This window comes from Rhipicephalus microplus, chromosome 6, assembly GCF_043290135.1.
Source record: "Rhipicephalus microplus isolate Deutch F79 chromosome 6, USDA_Rmic, whole genome shotgun sequence".
In the NCBI taxonomy this organism is placed as follows: Eukaryota; Metazoa; Arthropoda; class Arachnida; order Ixodida; family Ixodidae; genus Rhipicephalus; species Rhipicephalus microplus.
In genome coordinates this window covers 119178719-119191074 of record NC_134705.1, presented here as the reverse complement: position 1 = coordinate 119191074, position 12356 = coordinate 119178719, and the positions used below count along the sequence as shown (strand labels likewise).

General features: G+C 43.9%; 1 long non-coding RNA gene across 1 annotated transcript; it reads right to left on the bottom strand.

The window, feature by feature from the left end:
* Positions 1 to 401: 401 nt before the first annotated feature.
* Positions 402 to 4519, bottom strand: LOC142764902 (uncharacterized). The gene is made up of 2 exons (XR_012883953.1): positions 4406 to 4519; positions 402 to 970 (listed from the first exon to the last, which is right to left on the bottom strand). It is a non-coding gene; the product is annotated as an uncharacterized LOC142764902 (long non-coding RNA).
* Positions 4520 to 12356: the final 7837 nt, after the last annotated feature.

Below are 12356 nucleotides of genomic sequence, written 5' to 3'. Positions count from 1 at the left end.
CCCAAACAATTCACTAGGAGACGTTCCCGCGAGTAAAAAATAGAAATGTGTAGTAGAAAAAGGCGTAATAGAGAAATAAATTGCATAGCAGGCCAGTAGTGAGGATCTTTTTTTATGTCTGATGAAGTGTGGGGCACTTGCTAACGGCCTTGCCTGTTTGAGACATTAGCTTATAGTCATTATTTATTCTCGGTTTAACAGTCCTCTATATCAAAATAGGGGGGGGGGGGAGATACATGTGTTTCTAGTGCTACCATGGCTACGGGCCTCCTGAGTAGTACGGTGGCCCGGTGGTAAAACAGGGATCTGTTAAGCGTTGGAAAGTCTGGTAAGCATTTCTACACTTTACGTTATCTTGCCGGGTAAGTGCATAATGTTTTCGCAATAGAACACTGTAGAGATGCAGCGCAGTACGTGATTTTATTACGACATTTGGTGACACGAAAGCGTGGTAACGCCCACAGCTATAGTAAAAGAAGGCTTTACGCTTGTATAGTGAGGCACAGAGCGTTTATGTCATCATAGTTAATGGTTAAAAAAAACATCGAAGCATGGTATAGCTCTCAGGTACTGTAATGAATGCCTTATAACTTGTCTAGTAATAGCGCAGAACGTTAATAAAATGCTATGCTATCACGTCAATAATAAAAACATATACACGGTGACGCTTCCCACAATCACTGGGGAGATAAGGTGGAGGCAGGCAGTACATATTGTCCCGCACTACGTACACCAGTCAAGTTTCACGATTCGTTGTTCCTGTAGTCCTTACAACAAATATGGCTGAACATCGAAGGCACTATCTTCAGAAGCCACGTCGGCTAATGTTGAGGAAAAATTTTCTAAACTTCTTGAGGCGCTTGAAAGGACCGGTGGGGTGGCACTTCTTGGAGAGATCAGTGAGATGGACGTTGAAAAGAAACCACGTCAAATTGGCCCTCCTCCTTCTGCTGTTCATGACAAACCCGGCCTGATAAAGAGGTGGAGAGAGAGAGAGAGAGAGAGCGAATACGATAGGTTATATCAAGCGGAAATGTTCATGTACAAGTGCTTCAAAAGTAGCCTTTCAATGGACCCTTTTCATAATTCTCAAGTGTGCTTCTCTCCACTTCATATTGGAACAAGTATTCGCGGCAGCTTTCGTGCCTCAAGTGGAGACGTGGTCCTACTTGAACGCGCTAGGACTTGTCTAATGTGTGTTTTTATATAAAAGAAGGCGACTCAATATTGTCCATGACATTGCGTAAGTAAACTAGTTTTCAACAGGCTATTCCCACCAAGTGACAAGCTGCCATTAGTTGTTCAAACTGCATGGCACGAAAGCTAACCTTACAATTTTGCAAAGGGTCTATAATGATGACATGAATGGACGTTGTACGGTTGAACGTGGAGGTATATAATGTGTAAGGGATCGTGATAAAGTTCTATATATAAGCAATTTCAGATATCAAAAGTGCTTACAAAGGCAAAATACAGTCAACTAAATTTTACAACCATAAGATAGCTACAGTACGGTACACTGTTAAAGAGAACACTGGAGTGAGCCACTTTCGTATTGTTGGCACTCTATAAGTGCAAGTGAATGTGGAAACTGTTCTTGCACGGCACGAGTTGGCCAAAACAAGTCAGTATTGTCCACCACGAGCAGTCTTAGGCTAATTCAAGACATTATGCTTTTGCGAGTCCGCACACACCCCGCACGAAGTGTTTTCTTTATCAGTTTACACGTATGAACAATAATTTGTTATATGTGGTTACAGCCGCATACTTATTTCGAGGAGCTAGGTGGCTCGATTGATTGATTTGATTAGAAATTATGAGAGACGCCGTAGTGGAGTGCGGCAGGAGTTTGGACCACCCGGGGTTCTTTAACGTGCACCCAAATCTGAGCACACGGGCCTACAACATTTCAGCCTCCATCGAAAATGCAGCCGCCGCAGCCGAAATTCGATCCCGCGACCTGCGGGTGAGCAGCCGAGTACCTTAGCCACTAGAGCACCGCGGCGGGGCGAGGTAGGTGACTCGTCGAACGTGGAAATTAGGGAGTTTTCAATTAGGGGTTTCATAAGTTTGGGGCCCCAAAGCACATTGCGTGTGCTCGCTTTGGGTCAAGCAGAAACTAAGAGTTTTCGAATAAGACTCGCCTTATCCGTCCCTTCAGCGGGTGCCGTGGCGTTTTTCTGACGCAAAGCTTCGGGGGCATGCTTTGATGCTCCCGCTAAGTTCGAGAAATAGCGCCCTACAACCCAAAACCTAAACCCTGTTTAGATTTCCCGCTTGCGTGGAAGCCTCGACGCCATTTCTTCGGGGTTCCAATACAATGGGGGTCCCTATTAAAAAAAAAAAACTCCCCATTACGCAAGACATGGTTGGCAAAAGTGGTGAAGTTTCCTGAACGCCGCAACGGCAACAGAAGGCGCTGACTTCATGACTCTCCCACGCTTAATGCACATATACACCCCATAAACTGGACAGGTAGATAGTTGCCGTGGTAGATGAGTTGATAGAGCATCGGACGTGCTATTCGAAGCTCGCAAATTTGGTCCCTGCCTACGGTAAGTTATTTTTTCGTCTATTTGTCTTTGTTCACATTTACATAATATTATTACCGTCCCCTATAATTTCCTTGACATCATTGTCTGTTAGTTTTCCTTAACAATGTACATAACAAAAAAAGGAGCCCTCAATGGAGTCGTGCGATATTTTTGCGACAGCTTTCTTTAGCACCGGAACACGTGTAGCAATGATTGCTGAGGCGACTACAACAAGAATGATGAAAGTGGGTGCATGAAAAGCAAAGTTATGACTCCGCAAAGTTCAGAACTCGAGAAGACAACAACGGGAAACGTTCGCTTTCGCATTTCATTCGCCTGCTGACGCCAAAGACTGCCAAGTTTCGTAAAGGTATACCAGAAGTATCGTCTCATGGTAGCCTTCACACAATACCTCGCTACAGCATCTTTTGACGGCGTCGTCAGCGTGGTTACGACTAACCACGTGCGTCGGGTAGCACACGCTACCGTGGTCACACGAAAGATACATGCATGCACTTAGGTTGGGTTCATTTCTCGGTTTGCATGCAAGACGCGTTTGCGGGCAACGCTGGCGTCCGCCGAATGTCGCATTTTTGGTGGCGTGCGTCTCGGCCTTTAGATGGTGGCGTACCATAGCCTGGCTCGCATACTGAACCCCGTATTCAGAAACGCTACTTCACTTGACTTGAAACCGCCTTCAATGCAGCGCGTTCGCAACGCGTCTGTGTGTTTGTGCTACCTTGGCACGGCCTAAAGACATGGCGTTCGAAACGCACCTGTGCAGCACTGAAGTCGGTGGCAAGTCAAGATCTAGTCAAGCAGCGTTTCTGAATGCGGGGGTAAGTGTCATGTGCATTGTTCTGAAAGTGCCTCATTTAGAAACAGGAATATTTCTTTCCGAGAAAGTATAAAAAGCGTTTTCGCTGCTTTTAGCGTTCACTCACATGGCCTAACTACTAACACATGAATACTGCGCGCTACTTCTCGCGTCGAGCCAATCAAAAGCGAACTGTCTTTGTCGTCACGTCGCATGAGATAACGTCCCCTCTCATTACAAAAAATAACCGATGTGTGTCACCGTAGTCCAAAATCGAGGTAATTTGTCCCGTGAAATAAAAAAATAACAGCTTCCATTTCGGCGTTGCCACTCGCGCAACAATATCGGCGCATCCCCTAGCACCAGAAGTACCGATGTGAAATGCATGCTCCAATTGTGTCGCAGGGCCCCTTTTCAATTTACACTTTATTTCATGGTGGTCGCTGCAGGCTCACTAAAGGCCACTCTATGACGGCGTAAAGAAAATTTAAGGAGACCCAAGTTTGTAACTTATAGGAGCCCGGTGGTGGCACGAGCACATCAATGGTTGTGTGCCATGGTGTACTACTTGAGCTAACTTTGCATTTTGAGTGCCACTGAAGTGTTTATCAGAGGATGCATGAAGAGAAGCAAGGGTTTGAGAAGCGCTGTGCCAGGTTTAGCATTAATCCTAGCTGCACAAGACAACCACCTAGTATTTGAATAAACTCGTTAAATAAAACTGAATTAACCGACAGTCAATTGGACCATAATGTGAACGTATGCCCCGATATTATACGCATTCAGCGTAAGTCTGTAAACTTCAACGAGGACTTTCGATATTGTTCCAGTTTGGTTTTATTTGCAAGAATTTTCGAAATGTTTAGAAAACCAGAAATGAGAGCTTGATTTGAGGCGCTTGGAAGAGAAAGATCAGAATCACAGGTCGCTCGTGACTGATAATTGACAGACACAAAATGTTTGCATAAGTAAATAAGGCAAGAGAAACTACCATACACACGCTCTGCACTGCTACAAGATTTTGCAGCAGACACATATTAGGGAAAGCTGATACCTTTTCCTTCATCGTTTGTACGGTGTCGTAGGTGTAGAATAGCTTTCTGTATTGCATAGAAGCCATGCCGCCGATTGCATACTCGCCAGTCAGCAGCGTTTCTTCCCGTTCGCAGATCTGGGGTCAAAACGAAACAAAACAAACAAAGGTTTTTAATACAACATGCAAGAATAGGTGGTTACATATATAGAGATAATGATGAATCGAAGGTTCTGCATAAAATAATGTTTTAAATGTACTTGGCAGATGTTAATACGTACTATTGGATGTGGCTTTGTTTGGTGAGAATCGGTTATGCAAGCCAAAGTTTGTTACACTTGGTTATGGTTGTATGCCCTCAATGTCGAAGCAAAGTTTGCCAAGAAAACGATATTGCTCCGGCAGCACGTTACTGGAGCTAATCTTGAAGGTTACGCTTGAGTGGCTGTAATGCGTCGCTGAATCTCTGGCCAGCAGGAGCATAGCGAGAACTTTTTTGGAGTGGGGGGGGGTGTGGTCAACCAATCTTCATGCCTGTACGTGCATGCATTTGTACGTGTGCATGTAACAAACGCAAGCGTAATTGAAAATTTTCGGGATCGGATAACCTTTTCTGGCTACGCCACTGGTGGCCGGTTTCGCGACAACACGCGGGGTGCGTGCATCGGATCAAATCGCTGATACGCTGGAGAATTGTGGGCCCGAAATCTGCGGCTAAGGAACATTGCGCGAACTCACGGGCAGACAATCTGTAAAAATCTGGACCATCACATCCGTTCAGGGAGACTGGCATGACCTTGGGTTAGCTCGAAGATTACATTCATGCATAAGGCCTTTACTGTGTTGCTGTACTTGCAGGAATAAAGCTATTTCTTATAAATAGATCAAGGTCCCTACAGAAAATTTCCATTAACTAACATTGATAGTTCCGACAAATGAACAGATAGGGCTGTGGTGTGCAAGGTGACGAAGTCATCAAAAGGCAAGCTGACCTGCGAACTGTCGCTGACAATGAAGCCAGTACAAGTCTTGAATAGCGCATCGGTGGGTAACCGGTACTCTTCGGTCATGTTGTAAATTAGGGTTCCCATCTGGAATGAGAACGCCAGAACCTGACTCGGGGAGTCGAATTTCTCCTCAGCCATCGCCACTGCCCGATCCTGTACCGGTAGCAGATAAAAAAAAAAAGATTAAAAAAAAGTTCGTGGCATGGGAAATTTCACGTCAGCAAGCTTGCCATTTTGTAGATTTATGCACTCTTACACTTAAAACTCTGTTCATTTTCTTTCTGATATGGCTTGCTTGGCCAACGCTTGATTTCCGTTCTACATACAGGTGTTTTTTCAATTAGTTGAAGCAGGCGGGGATCTCAAATAGAAGCATGAAAGTTCTTCATGCCAAAAACCCATCACAAATTTGAGATTCAGAAAAAGTGGCATGTAGCAATCATTGCGGCGGAATGAAATTCAACCAAGTTTAACGGTGAACCATAAATTGAAGTGCTGATGAGCGTGTACAAGCTTGTACACGCTTTTACAAGCTTGTACAAGCTTGTACACCTTAGCGCATGGACTTTTGACGCGGCGCCGCGCGCCTTCTTCCTGTGTAGAGAGAGGGCACGTGTCTGCGAAGCTGTGCACCCTTTCTCTTCATAGGGAGAAGGCAAGGCTTCGTGTTACAAAAACACGTGCCGACACGCTGCAACGCGTACATGTGGTCGGGTCTTAAGAACTGCGTTCTAAAAAAAGTGCAGAGTGGTCCTGTATGCGACGTCCACACTCACGAATCTGGGAGGAATGTCGCTGACGCTTCTCAGCGCAGTGGGTGGCAAAGCGATGCATTTGGTCGCACTGGGTACGCTCAGCACGCAGGTGATGACAACGATTATGTCCTTCCTGCCCGTGGAGGAAAAAGAAATAGAGATAAAGGAACAGTTGTTAGAATTACATGTGTTCGAGATGTCAGCGCAAGTATGAGTGTGCTGAATTCATTTTTGTACAAAGTAGTGGTGTCATGCGGAGATTGAAGAAAGTTTTTATCTTTATGTATTTGTCATACGCGGTCGTTATGAAATGACTTTGTCTTTACAAAATCGGGGCATCGGTACTTTTAAAAAAATTAACTTGCGTCTGGTAGTTAAGAGAGTAGTTAGGTTTCGCCTCATCTTGAACGATGTGATAAATTTAAGAGCTTCGCGCAATGCTCTAACAAAAGCTGATTTCTCTCGGTAGTGCAGCTACTTATACGAAGCTTGATGCAGAGCAGAGCTGAAAAAAGTTTCGGTATTGATAAGATTAGCATACGGGGAAATACACGCTAGACATGGACAAGGCGTATGCCCAAACAGGCCAGCCGACAGAAACGCTAGCATTGACCACGAGCGATTTCGTCTCGTCGCCCGTTTTCGTCCGGAGTAGAAAATTCGCACTGAACGTCCGCTCTTACTCTGAGCTTGCGAGAGAAGCTTATATCAGTTTTTCCACAAAACTGTTACTTATGAATGCTATGACAATTACTATTTACATTTACCGCCAAGGGAAAGTAGACGTACCCAGCTAAAAACTTTACTGCCATAGTTGTCACCATCTCTTTAGTAGAGTTTAAGCTCATCCCCACGTGCGACTGGCCAAGGTCGCATGATCAATTTATTCGCAAAGTAACAGGTCGCAAATAAGCAAAGTAACACGTCGCAAGATAAATTCGCAAATACGAATTTATCTTGTCACACCATGTAATAACCACTTATTACTTGGCATAATCGCACCGGCAGATACACACCAGTGACATGTTCAGTTAACAATGTATTAAAAAGACGCATGTAGCGAATAATGACTGAAAATACGCACGCACTTGCAAGCACGCAATATCAATGATTCTACGCGCAACATACCCTAACAGATAGTTTGGACTCCTTGTAGCTCCAATTTGGTAAAGCGAATATTGAAACGAAGAGAAGACATGCAATAAACAAATATACTTTCAAACCAATTCCAACTATACTATGGTCAACAGAGGCAGCAATAATTACTAACACGTGAGGCGTGAGAGCTGTTACCCTTACTAAGCCTGAGACGAAGGTAAAGAGAAGGTTTACTATTTTACACCTACTTCAATAATGCTAGTAATGGTACTGCGCTACTAATTTTGCACCTTTTTAAGGGTGTAGTTTGGTTTCTAAGAAGTGGCACATAGGTTTAAAGACGTTTCTTTGATTCCTAGCACAACGGCAGCATTTTTAGTGGATGAAATTCAGAAACAGCCATGCAACCAAATTAGATTGCGTATTCATGATCAACAGGTTATCAAATATATTCAGGCGCGTGTTTTCAGCAAATTGTGGTATTACAGCACGCAATCCCCTGATTCGGCGTTCAACCACAAATTACGCACTTTTTTTCAAAACATTCCACCTATTCAGTATCCCACACAATCATCTTTCCAGAATTATAGCAACTATAAGGTACGCTATAAAGCTGTGAAATAACGATGACCAGCATGCGCGCATTCCCCGCTGTTTTGCTGCAGAATGTATTTCCAATGATGGACAAATAGGTCTCACGAAATGCCACTTACGCTGCAGTCGCCGCAAGGACCAAAACCTGCAGATTCTGCCAGGAGCTGTTGTCGTTGTAGTAGAAAAAGCCGATGCCATAAATAATCCTTGACGTCGGTCCCTTCAACGTTGCCATTTTCTGATATCAGAAAAAAGGAGACGATAAGAACTGTTATTGGAACGTTCAAGATTTTTTGTTCGAAGATGTACAGTCGCACTCAATAAAGGTTGTAACACGTTGTTTGTGGTTTACGACCTCAAGGCTGAACGACAAAAACCAGCAAACGCGAAATTGGTTCATAAAGTACCGCTAACTAGGACAGCTTAATTTATAAACTTTTTTTTTCATACACATCCTTATTTGCAGCTTTGTCGCCATTTTGAGCCCAAAAAGCGTGTAGAAAGATGTATTGAGCTTGACTGTCAGGGGCGGCTCCAGGATTGTTTTACCGGATCAGTTCTTTCAGAGAGGCACCAAGGCGGAGGACTTAGCCATTGTGTTATGACTATGTTACCTCTGGGAGGGAGGCAACGAAGAGGACAGGTGAAGTTTGGGAAAGCTCCAGCCACCCTGTGCCCACCCCTGGTACCACCTCCGGCGACTGTACTATCAGCAGCAAGTGTTTGAGGGACGCGAAGTGTTCGGTAAAGCTAAATTTCCGATTTGTCCGCGATTGTCACTTCGAAATAAGTGTTCCACACTGCACTTGGAATTCCGACCTACGCAGTCACCAGCTTGATTACAAGCATTAGGCACTGATATAAAAGAAACTCGCATTTGTTGTGGATCAAACATCCCGCAAACATTTACTGTTGATAGTGCATATGTGATTAATAAAAAATTCGCTAAAAATGTGCGAAAAACGAAGGAGGCTGCAGAACTACCGAACTCGTCCAACAGTCTATTGTTAGAAAAATGTACAGCTGCGCACAACCGTAGGCAAGCACTGTGAAAGAAGTTTGCTGGTCGCACCGACGACCCCTTGATTTGTAACCAAAGCAGTCCTTAAAGAAATAGCATTGCTTTCTTTTACGAACGTTTTCCTCAAATTGTCGCTTGGCTCCAAGCCCTTACAAGCTAGTACCAACGGTGTTCTAAATATGCCTATTTTATTTTCTCAAAATCTCTGGATTCCTTTAGGAGAATGCTTCACACAAGACGATAGAAAAGTAATGAAACAGTGTTCCTTATGCATCCTCCGAAAGTGTACATCACGACTGTATTGCGAAGGACAAGTTCTTCATCTTTTTCTCTTTCTTCTTCTCAGTAGGCTCCCGTTCCCCTCCTAAGCTTTTAGCACCTCCTCCCGGACAGGTTTGCCTTTGACCGAGTAAGATTCGCATTCAACATTTGGAACAGCAAAAACAACTTCATAACATAAAAAATTGTAACTGCAAAAACGAAAAAAAAGAAAACACCCTAAAAGTTAAACCGAACCTGCAAGCCTGAAACGTGAACTTGAAAGATAAAATAGATCTGGTATAATTGAATAACGTATCGCACACAGATGAAAAAATAGAAATAAAATACAATATAACGAAATAGACCACGAACGTTCGCACAACCAAGTCGAAGGAGGAGATGGAGTGTTGTTCAATATATAGAAATGTATGAACATTCACCTTTGCCGAAACTTGCTTCAAAGGGACCGATAAATATAGCTAGAACGTGCAATTAGATCGTAGTATACATAAGTGTAAAAAGCATAAAATATAGCGAAATATTCCAGCATTTCTTTCGCGTCGAGACCAGGATTTATATTTTTAAAATAACTCCTAAAATTACCAAAAACCGTTTTGTTGTGCAGCCTAGCGGAAGAACATTGAAGCTGGCTCATGGAATATGGAGTCCATAACTTTGCTGAACGTGGGCGCGTAGTGTGGTGCTGTCGTGCGTGCCAGTCCTCAAAGTTTATTATTACTACGTTCAATATCAGCCATCTCCGCTCAATTTCGTGCTGTAAAAAAACTGGCATCGTGAAAAGCAGCGCTGTCGTCATGGCCGCCAGTGCACCAAGTCAAGCTGTTGCGCATGCGCGCGGAGTGCAAGCATGCGCAGTAGAGCACCGCGCTCAAACACGAACTGCCCGAGCACTCACTGTTTGCAGCGTGTGAGCATACCACTTACATATGCGCTGCAAATATAAGAACTCTAATTACAAATATTACGCAACGTTTTCCACTTTACCGTTACGCAATCTGACTCACTGATGGGTAAAATTTCCTTCGTGTTAAAAAAAAGTTAGGCACCATAAAAAAAGTTGCTGTTCTCTTTAACATGCTAAAGAAGCATAATGATTGGGTACTAAGGGAGTTTTTCGTTCTCCCCTTAAAAGTATTTTCTTCTGTAGTTGCTGCAAGATGTTTATTAATACGTGTGTGTCCTTTTCATTGGCCACATTTTATTGTGACGAAAAATTGAAAGATAAAACTCCTAGCGTATAGAAGATTACGATTTCGCAACACTAAAACCACCCCTCCTCCCACGAGAAATCTAGTAAGTGATAAAACGCATTAAATGAATTGTGCATAAAGACGCCATTTCCAAATGCCCGTATCGAACGCCATGACGTCATAGATGTGTGATACGTCATAGGTTTTTCCCAATCAATAAAAATGAGCAACATTGTTATTTGATCAGACTCTAAAGTTAACATGCCACGTTTCGCGAAATTTTATCGAGTCAGTATCACCAAAACACGAAAACTTCGCAATGAAATACGTAACGCTAAATGCAAAAGTTTCAGCACGAGATTTATTATTGAGACTCAGACCTTCCCATTTTACTCTAGTAATAAATGTATAGTGAAATAAACAAAACTTAAGTTCTCGGAGTACCATTCATCAATATGACCCGACTCATTGTTCAAACTTAGTGCCCTTCACTTGCCACTATTCAAGAATAAAATTGTTTAAATATGTCACATCGCAAACAATGCCAAAACTATGGGTGTTAAAGAAGGTGTCTTACTTTGAGAGCTGACTCTACTAAGGGTGCGTAGTGCTTGACTCTGGAGGGGTAGTCGTACATGTTGAGGATTCCCAAGTGAACGACGTTCTTCTGTCGAAGCTGGGCGAGCTGCTCGGATACTTTGGTCGTGAAATACGAGGGATCTGCGAAGCTGCGAATGAAGAAAATGAGCTCTCACACATCTTTGCAATTGACTCTAACACCCCTCTGATATGGAATAAATATTTGCGTACTCAAGAGAGTAAGGTCACGCATGTACCTATATGCAGAATACATCTGAGTTTTGCCCCGCCGCGGTGGTCTAGTGGCTAAGGTACTCGGCTACTGACCCGAAGGTCGCGGGTTCGTATCCCGGCTGTGGCGGCTGCATTTCCGATGGAGGCGGAAATGTTGTAGGCCTGTGTGCTCAGATTTGCGTGCACGTTAAAGAACCCCAGGTGGTCGAAATTTCCGGAGCCCTCCACTACGGCGTCTCTCATAATCATATGGTGGTTTTGGGACGTTAAACCCCACATATCATCATAATATGAGTCAATGACCGCAATGGTCTGCTTTCCCGGTGACGGTTCTAAAAAGCGTCCATACAGAAGCGAACAAAGGAAGTGATTTCATTCCTGCTTCTTTGAAATGAGGTTTGTCTCTTAACCTTTTGTGAGTGTGTGGATTCGACGAGCTGCCAGTGACAGTCACGCGAAACAACCAGTCCTATAGGCTTGCTGAGCCCTGCCGCAGATTACTGTTAAGATAAGGCGCGGTTGTCGTTCAAAGAATATTTAGAGCTAGAAGCCTGCAAATATTTCATGACTGACCCCCCGCCCCCCTCCCATGCCGCACTTGATTTTTCATAGGCCACCAGCGCAAACCCAACGGCCCAGTTTTTGTATATACTGAGTATTTATATCGCTAAGAAACAAGAACAAAGGAGACTCAAACGACACCGACTTGTGCTTCAACCTCGTTTCTTACTCGGTATACATCAAGACAAGTACCAACTAGCCCTTCAAGAAATTTTCGTTGGGGTAGTTTTGCCTAGATTGTGCCGATAATATGTTCGACAGTAATGGGGATACGGACAGCATTTTTTCTTATGTGAAGTTTAATTCCTCCAACGCTTCCAGATAGATCTCGTCTACACCAACGTAAGAAATACCTCGGCGGCCGTCCGCTTTTCCTCTGCTTCAGCAGTGGAGTAGGAACCTGGGAACGATATAGGCGGCAGATTGTAATTGATGACGCCTTTCGCTGTTTTCGCCCTCTTTTTCTCTTATTGGCTGCCTCCCCCATTATAATGTGGAAATATACGACGCTGTTAGTGCCGAATTCAAGGGATCGTTGGCCACGTGAAGCCAGCGGTTTTGTGACTAGCAACAGCATTGAAAGTTGGGTAGCTTGGTGAGGTAGCATTCGAGGTATATGCCTCGCCGCAGTGGTCTAGTGGCTAAGGCACT